This window comes from Rousettus aegyptiacus, unplaced genomic scaffold (genome assembly GCF_014176215.1).
Source record: "Rousettus aegyptiacus isolate mRouAeg1 unplaced genomic scaffold, mRouAeg1.p scaffold_m13_p_13, whole genome shotgun sequence".
Lineage (NCBI taxonomy): Eukaryota > Metazoa > Chordata > Mammalia > Chiroptera > Pteropodidae > Rousettus > Rousettus aegyptiacus.
In genome coordinates this window covers 3,115,147-3,133,174 of record NW_023416288.1, presented here as the reverse complement: position 1 = coordinate 3,133,174, position 18,028 = coordinate 3,115,147, and the positions used below count along the sequence as shown (strand labels likewise).

General features: G+C 40.4%; 1 protein-coding gene and 1 pseudogene across 6 annotated transcripts in view; one reads left to right on the top strand and one right to left on the bottom strand.

Moving 5' to 3' along the window:
- Positions 1-18,028, top strand: part of LHFPL3 (LHFPL tetraspan subfamily member 3) — a 490,487-nt gene that overhangs the window by 381,476 nt on the left and 90,983 nt on the right. The window lies entirely within an intron of this gene.
- On the bottom strand, positions 12,660-12,778 carry LOC118611183 (annotated as a pseudogene).

Here is an 18,028-nt window from a genome sequence, read left to right as displayed (position 1 = left end):
GAAAAGTTAGACCAGATGATCCCAGCCCTGAAGCTTCCCAATGCTGTCATCATTGGCACATGATGAATGCGTAGCATTGATATTTCTTCTATTAATGACTTGAATAATAATCAGAACATGGTGAAAGTTGCCACAGGCTTTCCCAGAAAAGGCAAAGCATGGAAGGCTGTGTAAATTTGCCACATGGGGAATGATGTAGAATAATTGGAACTACAAGGCGCATGTTGATATCAAAGAAGTAGGATTAGGGTGCTCTCAGTGTGGGCTCCTACTTTGAAAGCAGATGTTCATCACACAGCTAGTGATGTGTGTGATCACATTAAATTTCAAAGCCAATGCTTCTCTAATAATTTCTTCTCAAATTTAGCTGCTGGAAATTATGATTCTGTTAAAACACACTGCAGGAACTTCCAACCAATCCTGCAGTTGGGGTTACAAGCTGTTCCTTTCCTTTCTTGTTTAATATGCTGAATTTAAAGATGACCTGTACAGTGACTAATTGACAGCTAGGAAGAATCAGCATCTATGTCATCAGCGAAAAGTTGCCAATCACATCTCACATGGATGGGAAAAGTCCAGGGCCTAGGCTGGAGGGCACTTGCTGGAGAAATTACGGCAACCTCCATTTGCTAAGAAAATGAACTTTACCTAACTCCGTGTGGATTTTTCTATAACTTGAGTCTCTTAGAAAGCAAAATATGTTTAATATTTTGTTCTACTAAATATACTATATTTAGCTCTACTAAAGAATGCAGAAGGTAAAAATAAATGATTTTGATAATCCACTGTACAATCAGACTAAATGGTCAGCACCTGGGTAATGTATCTATAGGGAAATTCTTAAAATCTCTTTTAAAGTCTCAAAAGTTACCTAGAGATGAGTCACCTGATTCTACTAAACCACTTGCCTTTATCCCTCTGAAAACCATTCTGGAAAACCAGGCCAGACATGCTCTCTGATGGCCGGTCCCTCTTCTGAATCCCAAGAATAACCCTTTGGTATAAACATAGAAGTGCATTATTTAGTCTTCCAGCAAACATAAAGGGAAACAATGAAATGAAGGAAATGCAAATCATGAGCTGCCACATAAGATCCTAATTACCATAATTTGACCCATCCTTCTTCCCACTGCCGGAAAGTTAGCCTTCTGGATGAGAGGGAGCCAAACTAGCTAGATAACAGCCTTCTGTTCTCTCTCCCCATCCCTTGCCTCCTTTCTTACTTCCTCTCTTCCATAAATGATGTTCATTAAGACAGTGATTCTTCTAACAGTTTGTAAGCCTCAATTGTATTAGTGAAAGCTTCACATGACTTGATAAAATGAGCTAAAGAAAAGGAATAGGAGGCAGGGGGGAGTAGACACATGCTGTCTCTTTATTCCCCAAAGCAACTGTCAGTTCCAGAATATTTTCCTAGAACCTGCCAGAAATTTCTCTGAAATCAACCTTGTTAAATAAAAGGACAGTAAATCTAAAAGGTTCAGGTCTTCTATGAGAGTTTTAAAAAATATGAATAATTCAGAAAAGGGCCAATTCAGACTCCACATGTCCAGTCACATCAGTAACACCATGCCCTCCAACCACATACAGCTCTGGGAATGTTTCCATTTCTTAGCTTATGCACAGCTTTGCCTTGTCCCTGACTCCTCCAAACTTCTTGAGGTAAGTTAACTTGGCATAGGTTTTTATATTTATGGTGGTAAACGAACCAGGCTGGGAGACATACAAAATGTGTTAACTTCATGCCTATTAAAATTCACCAAAAATATGCCCATTAAAATCTGGATCTAAATAGCACACCCCTGCCCACATTAGTGCTGACTCTTCTGCCTTTTTCTATGACAAATGCCATGGAAATGGGCTCTGCTGTCACCCTTCAGCTCATGTACAGAATGTGATGGGATGTTTCAATGGCAGCTTTAAACCAGCTTGCTAAGACTTCAATAGTGCAGCCCCAATTTAGGACTCAAGCAAGCAAGTCATTAAATCACAAATCTCACAGCTCCGTGATAGTACGTGCTGCTAACAGATTAGAGGGACTGCTCCACTGACCTTTTGTATTATATAGCATTTGACCATGTGGGCTGCTTCAATTTCAACCGGTGTGTAGGCAAGATACAATTTAATGATCAAAGGGCACGTTTTCAAGAAGCAAAAATGTCCTTGAGAAGTCAATCTCCTTAGCACTGGTGTAGGGGCTACCAGTGAAGGCAGGCCAGGAATGGACCAAGTAGTTGGAGGCAGAGAGTAGAAGTTCAGCAAGCCATATTAGAAGGTCAGTAAACAAAGGGGGGAATTCATAAGATATTACGAGTTTGAGCCAAATTTAAAATCTATATCCAAGTGAAATGTGACAAGAGGGAGAGGCAGCCAGTAGATAGTGAATCCAGAGCTACAAATAAAGCAGGAAGGACATGATAGGAAACCTAGTTAAGCAGACATACTATCTTAGATACTTTCAGCTGCAGGCAACAGAAAATTCAACTCAAAGCACCTTTAACAATACGGATTTTTTTGACAAAGAGAACTGGAAGTGCAAAGGCGGAATGGGCTTTAGGTCTGGCTGATCCAATAGCTAATCATTTCATCAGAGACCCCGGTTTATCTCACTCTGTTTTTACCATCCACAGTATCAGCTTCATCCTGAAAACAGTTTCCTCTAGGTCACAGAATGGCTGCAAGCAGCATTTGGATGTCCATGCTTTCTCCCTCACATCCAGGCAAAGCACGGGAGTTACCCCTAGAAGAATGAGAAGAAACTTTCCCCAAAGTCACTACAAACTTCTCATAGCATCTCATTGGCTTGAATTATGTTTCATGTTCTTTCCTGAGCCAATTACAACCAGGTTAAGATTATTTTGATTGACTTAATTGCATCAAGGCCAATTCCTGAAATAGGAAATAGGGTTGAGTTTACCTAACTTAATGGGCCATGTGGGAGAGAGATAGATAACTAATCAAAGTCAGCATTCTCCTAGGAAGAAAAAAGAGATGTACCCTGCATGGGTGATATAAGAATCTATAACACCCTTCACCAAGTCTTTCTGGCTTTCCATCTTCCTGGTACATGATGGGATTATGCTTCCTGGCTCCTAGAGGTTAGGTAAGGCAATGAGACTTGTTGCAGACAACAAGTAGTGAGCATAAGTGATGCATGTCACTGCGAGGCCAGAAACTTTAATGGCCAGTGTGAGGCTTCCAGACCTACCTTTACTTATGCGTGGGAGACAAGTGAATGCTCAAGATGGTGGCTGCTGCTTCAGTATATATCCCCAAATAAGGAAGCAAAGAGGGGAGCCCCTAGCCAACCCATGACAGAGATGAGCCAGAAATAAACCTTTGCTGTTAAAACTCACTAAGATTTTTTTCTTATTCCAACATATCTTAGTTTATCCTTGATACCGCTATAAACAACATTCATGGCAACAGCTGATGCTAGCACTTGGAGTCTTGTCCTAAGTGGGGAGGCCATGTGAGGTGGATACCAGTATCACATACCAGCGAGGGATGGGTGAGCAAGTACTAGAGCCAGAAACAGAGCACAGTTTTCCTGAGACTTTCCTTCTATGGACAGAGCTGCCACTAGGATTCTTGTCCTCAAAAGAAACAAAAAAAAGTTTATACCTAATTCATCTCTTTCAAGTAGCCTAATGAACTGAAGGACATAGACACATGCTTGGCATATAAGAAATAAAAAGGAATCTACTTTCTATTGAATTTTTTTAATTAAAGAAATTACTTTAAAAATTTGGAAAAAAAGAATTATCCAAATCAAGAAAATCTGAATTCATGTAAACAGTTATTTAAGATAAGCAATGTATTCATGAAAAAAATAAGCTACAAAGCAGAAAACAAAAATGTTAAGTCTCACATTTATTAAAATAAATTTCAGTTTTTGAAATGCATTTGAAACATGAAGTTTGTCACAAATTGGCATGCATATATAACTACACATATGCAATGTTTATTACTCTAATAAATAGTCTTACCATAAAATCATAATTTAATACCATTTCATCTACAATTGACTTTTATTGAGATATAATTTACATACGCTGTGTAAGCTTAAGTTGTTTAATGTGTTTATCTGATGTATTTAAACATTGCAGTATGATTGTTGCTACAGTGTTAGCTAATGCTTCTGTCAAGCTACATAATAGTGAGTGTGTGTGTGTGTGTGTGTGTGTGTGTGTGTGTGTGTGTGTGGTAGAAACAATTAAGATCTAGATTCTTAGCAACTTTGAAATTTCTAATACAGTATTGTTGTCTATAACACCTGTGCTGTGCATTAGATCTCCAGAACATATTTATCTACTGGTTGCAAGTTTGTACCCTTAAAATCTCCCCAATTCCCCCATCTCCCAACCTCTGGTAACCATCATTCCACTTTCAATTGTCTTTTTCTTTAAAACACATTTTAAAAGTATGAACGAATAGATAGATAACGTAAATTATCTTATAATCCTTACCAAGCAAAATAAGTGTTGTAAAGTCTCTGGATATTTTCTGATTGTTGAAAGCATAGTTACCAAATTAAAATAGAAAAAGTCTCAAAAAGTTTTAGTGAGTAATGGCTAAGATACCTCTTCCATTTATTCTTCCATATTTTATTTCTTTAAAAACCTTTTAAAAACCAACTCCAGTCTTTGCTGCAGATTTTTTTGGATTAACTCTGACCTGTGTATATTGTACAATGTTTCTAACCACCTCTATAATGATGAACTATGTGAAATTCCTTGGTGTAATCTGAGAATGATTTGGAGAAGTTTTTGTTGTTTTTCCTGAGATTCAGTGGGAATGGGATTCGTGTTTAAGACTGAGTGGTCTTTTTTTTCCTATAGATAATTTTTATTACTGCATTTGAAAATATTCTATCTGGTTATTGAAAGTTTCCAGAAGAGAATACCTGTGTAATTTTGATTAGGTCACAATCTTCAAAATATGTTATGATTGCATAACATATTGACAAGATGTTCATTTTTTAGATCTTTTTTTTTGTCATGTTCTAAAATGTAGTCATAATTTCCAATCTGAGAGCTGTTTTTACTATCCTTTCAGAAATGAAAGTACAAAGGCATAGAAATTGTTACTATGTTGTCTGCTGGCTTGTGAAAGGGCCCTGGCCTAGGAGCCAGAGGACCTGGGCTCTGGGTTCTGGTCTTGGCTGGCCGATGTTCGGGCCATGAAGTCTAGGCAGGAATAGATTTTCAGACATTTGCTGATTGGAAAGATACTGGGCACATTTACGTCCAGGCAGCCACACCAGCCTCACCTCAAAAAGTGATTTCTTTTCCTTGGACAAAGGATCCTCATGGGTCTGTCTGGTCAACATGGAACCATGAAGCACCAGCACTGCCCAATCAGTCCCTAGTGGTCAGTCCAGGGAGAACAGCATCCCAAAGCCCCCAACGCTGGCCTCCCTGTGTCAGGACAATCAGGGAAGGGCAGCCTCTCCCGGGATCATCCTTGGGCATTTATCATCGTGGCATCTGGCCTCCCTATTCCTGCCTTATGAGCTAGAAGCAGACACTCTGCTGACAAAAGGGCCTGCTGGGCAATTTCTGTCATGCTGTTGCTTCCCACACACTGTGCCCTAAAGCACCTCATTTTCCTTCTCTTTTACTTTGATTAATGCCCTTCATAAGTTTGCCTTCCCACAACTTCACCCTGTAGCATTTGGCCAGGCATAAACCCAGATGTCATGATCTCTGGGAGTTGTTTTCCATCTTCTTTCTTGGCAATTACATCAGCAGCCTTCCTCCTGACCCAAGACCATGCTGGATTTTCTTGTTCTGCTCTTGCAGGTGACCTTCTTTGTGCAAGTGCAAGATGCCAGGTCCAGGTTTTGCCCTTTGTTGCTATTATGTGAATGAGCTGAAGTTTTTACTAGTTACAAAGGCAGGTCATGAAAGGACTGCTGTCCCTAAACCAGGGATGTCCTTAAACCCAAGGCTGATGTTGCTTATCCTTTGAAAACCTGCCTCATTGGTAACTGAATTCACATCCCAGTTTGCCCAATATACTTCTCTCTTATTTGAAAAACAAAATAAACTGTAAGTATTGCTGTTTAAGTGAGGTTTTGTGAGCTTTCCAGGAAGCCTCATGCTCTCTAGGATCTGTGCGACAGGCTCAGGTTTCATTCCTAAGTCAGAATGAGAACTTTTCCTCCTGCCTCTCCCACCATTTCTTCCCAGGGTGCTTCCAGCTTATCTTCCTCAAGTCTTGCCTCCCTTCCCTCCCCTTTCTTGTGCCCTCCTTAAACTCATCCACCATTTTAACCAGCATAACCAGCAACTCCAGCTACAACCCCTCTTGACCTCCAAACCCTGTTTCCAAATGCCATATGCAGGACATCCTGGAATACCTTAGGCGCCTCACATTCAATCTTCCTAACTGAACCAATTGTCCCTTTATCTCCCCACCCAAACCTTTGCCTCCTCCCACCATCATCATCCAGCCTACCCAAAAACCTCTTTAAGTGTTCCGCAGTGATCTACTTCCTTTCCTTTATAGCTAGAGAGATAGTGTGGGAAAGAGGACTCAAAGAAAGGGGTAGGAGTTGAGATGCTATAGTTCTTATACACACCCTTAACTCTGGAACCAAAATCAAGGAGGATACAGGAGGCAGAGTGCAATAGAAACTCCAGATAAGTTTCTGGAGGCCTCCGAGTAGATCGGGCCTTGGCCTGGCTTTCCCTGGTAGTGTCATGATACACTTCTTATAAAGAAATCTACATTCATCTGGCACCTGAGCCGTGGGTTAGAAATAGCTGAGGGAGGTGTTCAGGTAGATGGGCCTAAGGATATGTTTCCAGTTTCCCAAAGGCATCTCAGAAGTTCCTTCTATCCCAGAGAGGACTGGACGGGTTCTAAGAACACCGGTACAACAGAACCTTGCGATCTGGACAAAGAGGCCACAGAGAGTGAGGACTTTGAACTGGAAGGATGTGGCTGATATGATGAATGCAAGCAGCAGGTGACCCCAAGGACCAAACATGATCAGGCATACTGTAGGGACAAAGCACTCAGGCCCAGGACCAGCCAGGTCTAGCTAGGGCCTTCACAGAAATGCCCATTCCCATCACCATGAGGACATAGAAAATGTCCTCTACACCCATATGAGGGGAGGTTGGAGACTAAGATAAAGAGTAAATACCCTGAATGTTTGAGTGTAAGCAGCAGAGGTAGAGTTAACCTGAGAGGAACTGTTTTAACTTGGAAGAGAGGTTTCTTTATTCAGCAGTGAGGTTTTCTTTAGTTTATGTTTTTCTCTCTTACCACTAGGTTGAGAGCTATCAAAGACGATTAGGGAGTAGACAATAAAAAAGCTAGGGGGTTGTTTTCACAATTTGAGTTGTAGTAGTAAATTTTTGACACTGTTATACAAAAATCGTCATTAACCCTTCTCCCCTACCACACCCTTTACCACCATCTAATAGCAGACTAGAGGCTGTAGACCAGCAGTCCCCAACCCTTTTTGCACCAGGGACTAGTGCTCCTATGAAAATCTGATGCCTGATAATCTGAGGTGGAGCTGAAGCGGTGATGCTAGCGCTGGGGAGCAGCTGCAAATATAGATGAAGCTTTGCTTGCTCACCTGCCACTCACCTCCTGCTGTGAGACCCAGTTCCTAACAGGCCACAGACTGGTACTAGTCCACGGTCTGGGGTTTGGGGACCCCTACTGTAGACTATACCTCTGAACTATCTCATATGTGTGTCATATCCTTTCCATCCCCAGTGCCAATGCCAAGATTCTCCTGGTCATCGCTTATCTGGATTTAAGGGGTATACTGTCCTCCAGCTCCCAACCCCCCTCTTTCTAACCCATCCTCATCTACATTGCTGGATCATCCTTAAATATGTTACTCCCAGTTTTAAAATCTGGGATAACTCCTCGTGACTAAAGGGTGCTGTTCAAACTCTACAGCTGGTACTAGAAGCCCCTTTTTAACCTAGTCCCACTCCAGCCTCTGCCCTACTAGTACTCCCCTCTCTCTCACACATTGCGAGTTCAAGCCATAGCAACTATTTACTATTCCTAGAATAGATCAAGTGTTTTCACTTGCTACTCTTTGTACTTGTTATTTTCCCCGTTTAGGGTGTCTTTCTTCTGCTTTTACCAATTTCTAGTCCATCCTTCAAAATCCAGATCAAACGTACCACTAATTTAACATCTTCTCCTTCTTCGTTTCCCAAGTAAAATTTATCACCAATTCCTTTGTTCCATTTACACCACATATAAGCCTATGGAAACCATAAAGTACCAATTTCAAAAATTCTGTCCCATTCAAATAGAAGGAAAAATATTTGTGGACCACATTCCTCAACTTCTGATTCCAAGGCCACAGCCATGTTTGCCAATCACTGTTAGCCTTTCTTATATTGGATCATGATCTCCAGTTTGCATATCTAACCGTGCACTAAAATTACAGTCTTAAGGAGCAGGAATCATATGTATTCATCTCTATAACCACTCCTTTCTACCATGGTCACTCCTTCCACCCTACTGAGCTTAATAGAAGGACGGCCAGCCTATTGGCAAATTAGAACTTCCCCATCCCATGATGGGTCCACTTCCACCCAGAGCAAAGGGCTGGAAAATAGAAAGAAGACTTGGTTTCAGCTCTGGCATGACCCCTCGGCTAGATGCCTTTGTGCAGTGCACAAACTACCCAGCTATATGCAATAGTCCTGGGGTCTAAGATATAATAAGGGCAAAATCAATCTTTATTGATGAATGAACTTGTCTAGGAAACATCCCCTACCTTTGTCCCTCTTATATTATATGAACTGTGTGCCTGTCATTTACATAGTTTAGGTATCACTCTATATCCACCAATCAAATATTCTTCAAAGTGCCATTAATAAACTAATGTCAGGCTTAACCACAGAATCTTATTATCCTATGATTTGCAACATCATTGAAAAATTATTTACCAGCACTTTGTAGAGTACTCAGCATAGGCACTCAATATATGCTTATTAAATAAAACTGACATTATTATTTGAAAAACATTGTAATGCCTTTGATGGTTGCATTATAACTGTTATCTCCAACATGTTTAGGAAAATAAGTGAACTATATTCAGAGATTATATTTTAAGTACCAGTTGACTAAATCATAAAAATAACAGCAACCCAAACATTGGTGTAATACTCATGGCTTATTAAACTACAAATCTGTTTGTTTCTTGCTAATGTCTCCATCACATAACCAATTGGTGTGTGCGCCTCCACATCCCACCCAGCATATTCACACATTCAGCCTTCGAGCCAACTTAGAGCTCAGGAAAAACCAACAAAAGACTCTGGTGCAAGTTGAGGTAACTGGAAATGTTAGCATATGGCCCTTCATTTCTGGAGTGAGGGTTGGAAAGGGAGAAAGAGAATTTTAGAATCTACAAAGGACATCGTGCATGTCAATAAAGGCATTGTGCTGTAGCCTATCTTGATTTTAAAAGAAATAAAGTATATTAGCCATATATTTACTTGAGAGAAGCTATAAATTCCTTTTCAGGATATGTATGTATTTTGGGACCCTTTTGTTTCTCTGGACTGCTAAAAATACCACAAAGTCAAACATGATAGGAAAGTGACAATTATGCAATCAATGCCACTGCTTTTATCTCGAACCTTGTGTAGCTCGTGTTAAGACAATTCACTATGGGCTAAATATTTTAGGTAAAATATTTATCAATGTAGGTAAAATAATTTGTCAACTCTAAATAATACTGTGGAGGATTCAAATGTTACCTTCAGATGAGATATAGGATGTTTATGATACTAAAATGTGTCAAATTTCTTTCTCTGTGTCAGGAATCTCTCAGTTGCAGATCATAGAAAACTTGATCCAAACTGGATAGAGCACGTTAGGAATAATTTACTTCAGGTATAACTGGATCCAAGTCTTGTTCAACAATAGCAGCGGGCCTCAGTATCTCTTCTTGGTTCTCCTTCTGTTCTGTTACTTTCAGCCCTAGGGTTTACATCATAGTAAATGGAGGCAGCAGTTCCAGGCTCTACGTTCTCTCTAATTTCTAATTAGTCTGAAAAATGGGGCATATCTTTGCAGGATTCCTGAGGAAGTTTCATGGTTTCCCATTAGCTCTTGTTGAGTTGTGCTTCCAGTTCTTAGCCAGTCCCCAGACATGTGATATTCTGAGTGGTCAGGCTTGAGTCTCAGGTCCACATCTGAAGCTGTGGGACTTCCAGAGTCATTTTGGAAATGCTGGAGAGAACTGTCCCTCAAAAAAATTCTAGGTAGAATTAACAGAAGAAAGATGAATGCATAGAAAGCAGAATAAAAACAATAGATGTCTGCTATCCCTTTTTCTTCCTGTAATAGCCTCTAAGTGGCCCAGTTACCCTCAACTTTTGGTATTCTTCCCTTTTATAATACCCTCTCCTTGAGTGCGGGTAGGACCTGGGATGTGTTTCTAACCAATTAAATATGACAGTAGTAATAAAATGTCACTTTCATGATTAAGGTGAGTAAAATTGTGACTTCCATCTTGCCAGCAGACTCTCTCTATAGCCTTCTGGGCTTGCATGCTTTAATGAAGCAAGCCACTTCGTTGGAAATGCTCACATGCCAAGGAACTGAAGGTGGCCTCTGGATAGGAACATTTGGCCCTCAGTCCAATAGTCCTTAGAGTACTGAATTTTGCTAACAACCACTGAGCTTGGAAGTTTGTCCTTTCCCAGACAAACTTTTAGATGAGACTCCGGCTCTGGGCTAACACCTGGATGTAGTTTTGTGAGAGATACTGAGATAGAAGACACAGAAATGTGTACTAGACAAATGTGTGCTACCTGAAGCCACTAGGTTTTTGGTATTGTTGTATGCAGCAGTAGGTAACCAATGCACTTCCTTTTCTCTCCCACATCCCTTTCAGAATCTCTCCCAGATCTGTTCTGGTCTCTCTACCCAGGACCCAGTGACAATCTTGAACAGCAGACGGCTCATGTAGAAAGGTCTAGCTCTGCCTGTTCCTCATGCACTTCCCTCACTTCTGTGTACACTGACTTCAGTTTACTGTTCAGAGAAGCATCTGACTGGGCCAATTATCACAGATTCTTCAAGTCTTAACCCAAAAGAGAGGACATTCAGTGACATTTTTTACTGATGTTATCTTGGGCCCCTCTGGCACTCCTCAAATTCAGCTGCAAAAGATAGGCCCACACATAATGTGAAGGTACAGAGCTGAATGGTATGGAAAAACTTTGGACTCCAAAATAACTGTTCCTTAGGAGAGAAGTGATTCAAATGAATATATAATCCTTGTTAATGACAGATCATGACTGCCTATGATGATGTGGACAATTGTCACCTGCTACTCTTTTAGAGGTCCTCTCCTACCTGGAGTCACCATGAATAGCCAGAGTTGACCTCCATGGTCCCATACCAGCTTTCTTTCTGTCTTTGGTTGCTTCCTCTTCTTCCCCTGCTTGTTTTGCTCATTCCAGCGATGAACAGCTGCAGTCCATTAGAGCTCAGGCTGCAGTTGCACTGAGGGAGGATTCATAGGGCTGCACAAAAGCTTCCAGCCACCAAAGCACAAAGCCTTTCCTTCAGTCAGTCTCCAGCGTCTCCCAGCTCTTAGGAGAACTATAAACCTACATGGGGAGTCATATTTTTTTCCTGTGGTACTTTCAAGGCAGACTCCAAGCCCCATTTCTGCTCACAGCCATCTCTCAGCCCAGTCACAGTTGTTAGACTGAATTCCTCACCCTTTGGGGAATAGCATTTACCAGGTTAACCCTTAGCCACCTTGCTTTATATCTGAAACCCGGGCTTTAGTCTCGCGTGAATTCTGTGATTCTGCGACTCAGCATAGTATCTCCATCACATTGCACAGTAAACAGTGATATGTTTTGTGATTTATGGGTGTATTTATGGGTAATTAAAGCCTGCATGAGACTGACAGTGCAGGAATTACCTCAATCCTTGGTGAAGAAACAGCTCTGCCTATCACATGGCTGTTGCTACATGCAAGCTTTCAGAAAAAAGAACAGGATTAGGAAGGAAAAGCTCACTAATTTTTTTTCTAATTGACATTTAGGCTATTTGGGTCATAACCACTTGGAAGTTCTGAGTATTTGTTTTGCTTCGAGAGTTTTTTCCCCCAGAGTTCTGATGCTATGTGCTACAAAGCATAATGATTCACTCATACTTAAGTTTCAATTAGTTCAGGGCTATGTTACTCATAGACAGTTTAGAGATGCATCACATCTTTTGAATTATTAAGTCAAGATAAAACTCATTCTGTTAGGGGAAATTTTTCTATGACAGCTTATCCCAAGAATCCCGAATGGTTCTGGATCTTTACAGATTCCTAAACTAAAAAAGAGATTGCATTGACTCCAAAGCTGTTTTTGATAAAAATGCAAGTTGTGGATTATGAGAACCAAATATCAAAATTCTCTTTTCAGTAATGATACATGTGCTCTTGGTGACTGTGAACACTTTCTCTTGAGTGTCTACTAAAATGAAGAGCATTAGGATCTTTTTAGGACGTTCATCCATTATGTTCTATCTGAACATCATCTGAATCTTTTCTTTTTTCTTTTTTTTTTTTTTTGGCGAGGCAACCCTTGGTTGATGTCACAGATTATAAGGACCTTGTCTGCTTACAGTCCCTTAGCTTTGATTTTTTATGCCTATAGCACCTGGTTTCCCTAGATGGTCTTCCATTTAAGTACTAACCAGGCCCGACCCTGCTTAGCTTCCGAGATCAGTAGGGATTGGACTTGTTCAGGGTAGCATGGCCATAGACTGAATGTTTTCAAAATGAAAAAAAAATCAAATTGATTAAATTCCATTGACACTTCTAGAACGGTGAGTATTTGTTAGTGCAAGGAGCTCCCTTTGCTTTCCTTTAGTTGTGAACAGAATATTTTTCAAGCACCAATGAGGAATGAGGAAAGGGCACCCAGCAAAGACCCACTGAGGGCCAGGCCTGAGATCAGGCATCTGCCTTCACCCTCCTAACTACCAGAGCCAGCGGCCTCATTTCACTCCCAGTGCTTCTCAGGCATTAAACATGCCTTTTGGAATTGTCTTCTCCTTTTCTCTGTCCTTTCCTCCTTCTATGTGTTCTTTCTAATAATTTCATTTATTCCTATGACTCTGTTGTGGGTTGAATTGTGTCTCCCCCAAAAAAGGATGCATTGGCATCCTAAACCCCCAATACCTTAGAATTTGATGTGATTTGGATATAGGGTCTTTGCAGAGGCGATATGGTTAAAATGCAGTCATAGAGCAAGACGTAATTCATATCACTGATGTCCTTACGAAAGGGGAACTTTGGAAATACGAATAGACACACACACAGGGAGAATCTTTGGTGATGCTAAGGAATGCCAAATATTGCTAGCAATCCACCAGAAACTAGCAAGAGGCCTAGGAAAAATTCTTCCTCACAGCCCTCAGAAGGAATTAACCCTGCCAACACCTTGATTCTAGATTTCTAGCCTCCAGAACTGTGAGGCAATAAATTTCTTTTCTTTAAGCCATTCAACCTATAGTACTTTGTTATGGCAGCCCTAACAAACTGAACTAGCCAATTTTTATTTCAAGCTCAAACCTCTCTTCTAAACTGCCCGATTAACAAGGAATACACAGGTTTCTCAAAGTTATGTAAAAGGCTTATTTAGCCCAACACCTGGACCAGAACAAATTCTCAATAAAAGTTAATGGTGCTGCTACTGCTGACAATGATTAGGATAGATGATGCTGATTGTAGTGGCAGAAAAAGGGAGAGAAGAAGCAGCAGCAGCAGAAGTAGAAGAAGCAAAAGAAGAAGCAGAAGGAAGAAAATGAATTGATTAAGCCTGGCTCCCCTCTGTGAAACACAAAAGATGTAAACAGTCTCAGTAGATATACATGTTTTTTATGTTTGTGCTTTCCCCACCCACCCACCCAAAGAGTATAAATCAGACTCATTATTGAGTCTTCTGAATGTTTGTCCTTACCGAACACCCTGGCACACACTGTTATTTAATCACAAATGGGCACCCTTGAGAGGAAATCATAATTCTTGGGCCCCTTCATGCAATCAACAGAAGTATTTTTTCTTGTCAGGTGATCTGGAACTCCACCTCATTAGCAAGCATTATACTCCATCCAAGTAGGAGAGGAAAAAGTGATGTAATATCACTACTTAAATCACTGTGCCTCTGATTTAAGTAGCTGTCTGACTCTCAGCCTACACTTCTCACCTTCATCCAGACTCCTCCTCTGATAGAGATGAGGAGGCACAAAACAGCAAACTATGCTCACCTCCTGCAAGAACCAGAATGTCCTGGTTATTTCAAATAATACTATTTATTGATCACTTATTTCATATTTGTTATTCCAGCTGATCCCACCAACCCCCACTTCCAGCATGGAAGATTTATTATTCCCATTTCAAAAAGTACCACCCATTTCACAGGTGGCTAGATCCCCCAAGATAACCTAGGTAGGAAGTGGCAGAGCTGGGATCTGAACCAATGCCTTTGTGACTGGCCTGCTTAGGGCCCAGTCCCTGGTGCATAATAGATGCTCAATAAGTATTTCGTGGCCTGCATTCTTTCCACAACATAGTGGAAATTCTCTAGAATAGGAAGAGAAAAGGCAAGGAAGGAAACTCGAGACCAAAGCTCTGAGTGAAAGATAGTTATTCATTCTTTTTGTTCTACCAATGGCTGATTCCACCAACTTATAGTAATTACACACGCATCAAGGCAATATTTTTAGCTATCTTAAGACCAGTGACTCTTTAAAACGGGTAAATAACAACAAAAAAGATTACTATCATTTGGACTATCTCTTGATTTTAGGATAATCCCTCACAAAACACTATTTCATTTGGTCATTTGATGCCCTCTCATGCAAAACCCACAGATCTTGGATCATCTTTCTAGGAGGTTAGGAAGGAGTCTAAAGTGCAAGTCTTGGAGAGAGACAGATATTGTATTCTATCACTTATGCATGGAATCTGAAAAGCCAGACTCATAGTAACACAGAGTAATTGTGGTTGCCAGTCGGTAAGAGAAATGGAGAGATGTTGGTCAAAGGGTATAAACTTCCAGTTACAAGATGAATAAATTCTGGGGATCTAATGTGCAAAAGAGTGACTATAGTTAACAATACAGTATTAGTTACTTGAAAGTTGCTAAGAGAATAGATCCTAAAAGTTCTCACCACAGAAAAGAAATGGTAATTATATGATGTGATGTAGGCATTAACTAACACTGTGAGGTAATCATATTTCAATACATAAGGGTGCCAAATCGACACGTTGTACACTTTAAACTTATACAATGTTATATGTCAATTATATCTCAATAAAGCTGGGAGAAATTTGTTTTTAATTAAGTGCAAGTTTTTCAGCCTGTTTGTTTCCGGAAGTTTATAAATCATTTAACATCTTTTTCCTAAATGTCAGGTTCCTGAGACAGGCAGAAGAGTGCATATGCCTTCAGATTCTTTTTTTAGTACTTATTCAAAAGAGAATGAACAAAATGTGAAGAGCTCTTTCCAATTTCCACTTAGGAGAGCAGATTAGTGAATGTTGCAGACTGTTCACATCTGCCTTTGAGGGACTTGACCTGGGCGTAGGACAGATTTTCTATTGATAAAAATCCCAAAGCTCTTGATCCAAGGTCAACTGTGTTTACTAATTCTTGATACCCTTCTTTCTTAAAATATATTACCAGTGCTCTCACAAAAACAATACTTTTAATCTTGAATTACTGATAAATAGTATGTCCTGTATATGAATAGCTTAAAGAGCTTATTTGGAAAGCAAGAGAAGCATCTGACCCAAACAATGCAGAGGAAGTTCATCCTACTGTGGCTCAGATACCCTGGATTTGGATGTTAGTCATTTCGTTGGTGAATCTTTTCTGAGCATCAGCTATGTGCTGTCTACTGAGCCAGGTGCTGGGGATGCAATGATGAGCAAGATGAACATAGTTCCTGGCCACTCCAGAGCATGTTGTCTATTAGAAATCGATTTGAATAAATTGTGATAAGTGCTTCTATAGAGAAAATGCAGACTGTACCTGGAAAGAATGCTGAATCTAGTCTAGAAGTGTCAGAGAAGACTTTTAGAGGAAGCAACAACTAAGCTGAAATCTTAAGAAGCAAGACAGGCTAAGGGGAGGAGTGTGCTAGACTAGAAGAATTGTATGTACAGTGACTCAGAGAGAGCGTGGGCACAGTGCTTCCTAACACCTGAGGTCCTGAATGCCTGAGAGGTAAAAGAAGATATGAGAAATGCCGAAAGGGGCAACCAGAAGGCTCACGATGGACCTGTAACTATGGACTTCATCCAAGGGCAATAAAAAGTCATTACAGGTATTTAAGCAGAGGTGACATGATCAGACTCATGGTTTAAAGGGTAGAAATCAAGTTACAGAGGAGCAAGCCTGGAGACAAGAAGACCAGTGAGGAGGCTGCATACGATAACCCATGCAGGAGATGGCGATGTGCGCAGAAGCAGAGGCAAGCAGATAGAAGTGCTTGGTTGAAGAGAGATTTCAGGAGTAGAATCCACAAGTCTCGGTGAGAGAGAGTCATTCTTCTCTCTGCTTTGAGCCACAGGAAGGATAAAGGTACCAGTACCTGAGAAAGGGGACATCAGTGGCATAATGAGTTGGAGACATGGAAGGAGATTGGAGACGGAAAGACATGAGTTCCTTTTGGGTAGAGTGAGCACATCATTTATTGTCCAGACTGGCATACATTTGAAAATAAAAGGAAACATTATTGGTGCTACTGGGGCAACGTAAACTGAGCCTGTACCTGGCGAACCAGACATGGCCATTCTACTTTGGGGACATATGCAGGTTGGAGGTATTAATAAAACATTCAAGTAAAGATGTCAAGTAGGCAGCAGATGTGTCTGAGCTTGAGATGAAATTCTTGATCAAAGATTTCACCACCAGGAAAACAATTAAGGAAGTTGTTTCTTTCCAATCGCTTTACGTGTTTAATTAAGACACATTTTATGATTACTGTCAATGAGATGCCAAAATAAACTGGCAACTAAGGATTGTTGCTCTGTTTTTTCCTTATAGCACATCTCATATCAGATGGTACAGGAATGCACCTCGGTGTGTCCAGGAGAACTGTCTGCATCTCAAATTTAGAGTCAGGGTGAATGTGACCAAAGGCAACTTGCCTAAGGTCAGACTTCTAATTGGAGTCAATTGAGAGAGCAAGGATGGATGAACACACATATATTCTCATTCCTGGAGGGGGAAAAGGCTCATCTACTGACTCAGGATTAGTGGCATCATTTTATATCTGGATGACAGCATGTTGTTGCTGTAGTTGTTATAATCATTAGCAATTATCATTATTATTATGACAGATGCCACACTGATGCTAAGCATCCATCTTTGTCAACGCTAGCATAAATGAATACATATATTGAAGTTCTTTCCACTTTTAGTTCTCTCATTTTGAAGGCTAAACCTGAAATAACATGAAGACATTTATTGCTGTCACCTACTAGCTGATTATATCATCATAAGAGGAAGCTGTTTTAGAGAATGCACACAATGAAGGATTCGTACAGTGTGTCTGCAGAATTAATACAGCCCACAAATATTAAAGTTTAAATTATTATTTCATAATTATTTGATAATACAGAGAATTATTTCTCTAATGCTGAGGAAATGGCAGCCAGTGAAAATTCAAGAGTCACCAGTGGATGCTCAGGCTTCTCTCAGCGTCCGCAGCACCATGAGCCCTCTGTCTGTTGCGTATGCTCTCTTACTTGAAAAGTGATCAATAACACTTTCTTAGTGACTGATCTTCATGACAATCTAGGAGGTCTCCATCAGAACTTAAATCATCATTTCTTTAGCATGACCACTGCTAATAGAGAGCCAATAGCTGCTGAGAAAATTATGATCTCAAAAAGGAAAGGGAAATGACCCAAGTGGCTCTCCCAAATAGAATAAAAGAATGAACTGGTATATTCGTACAATGAATACTACACAGCAACAGAAATAAAAGAACAGCTACCCAC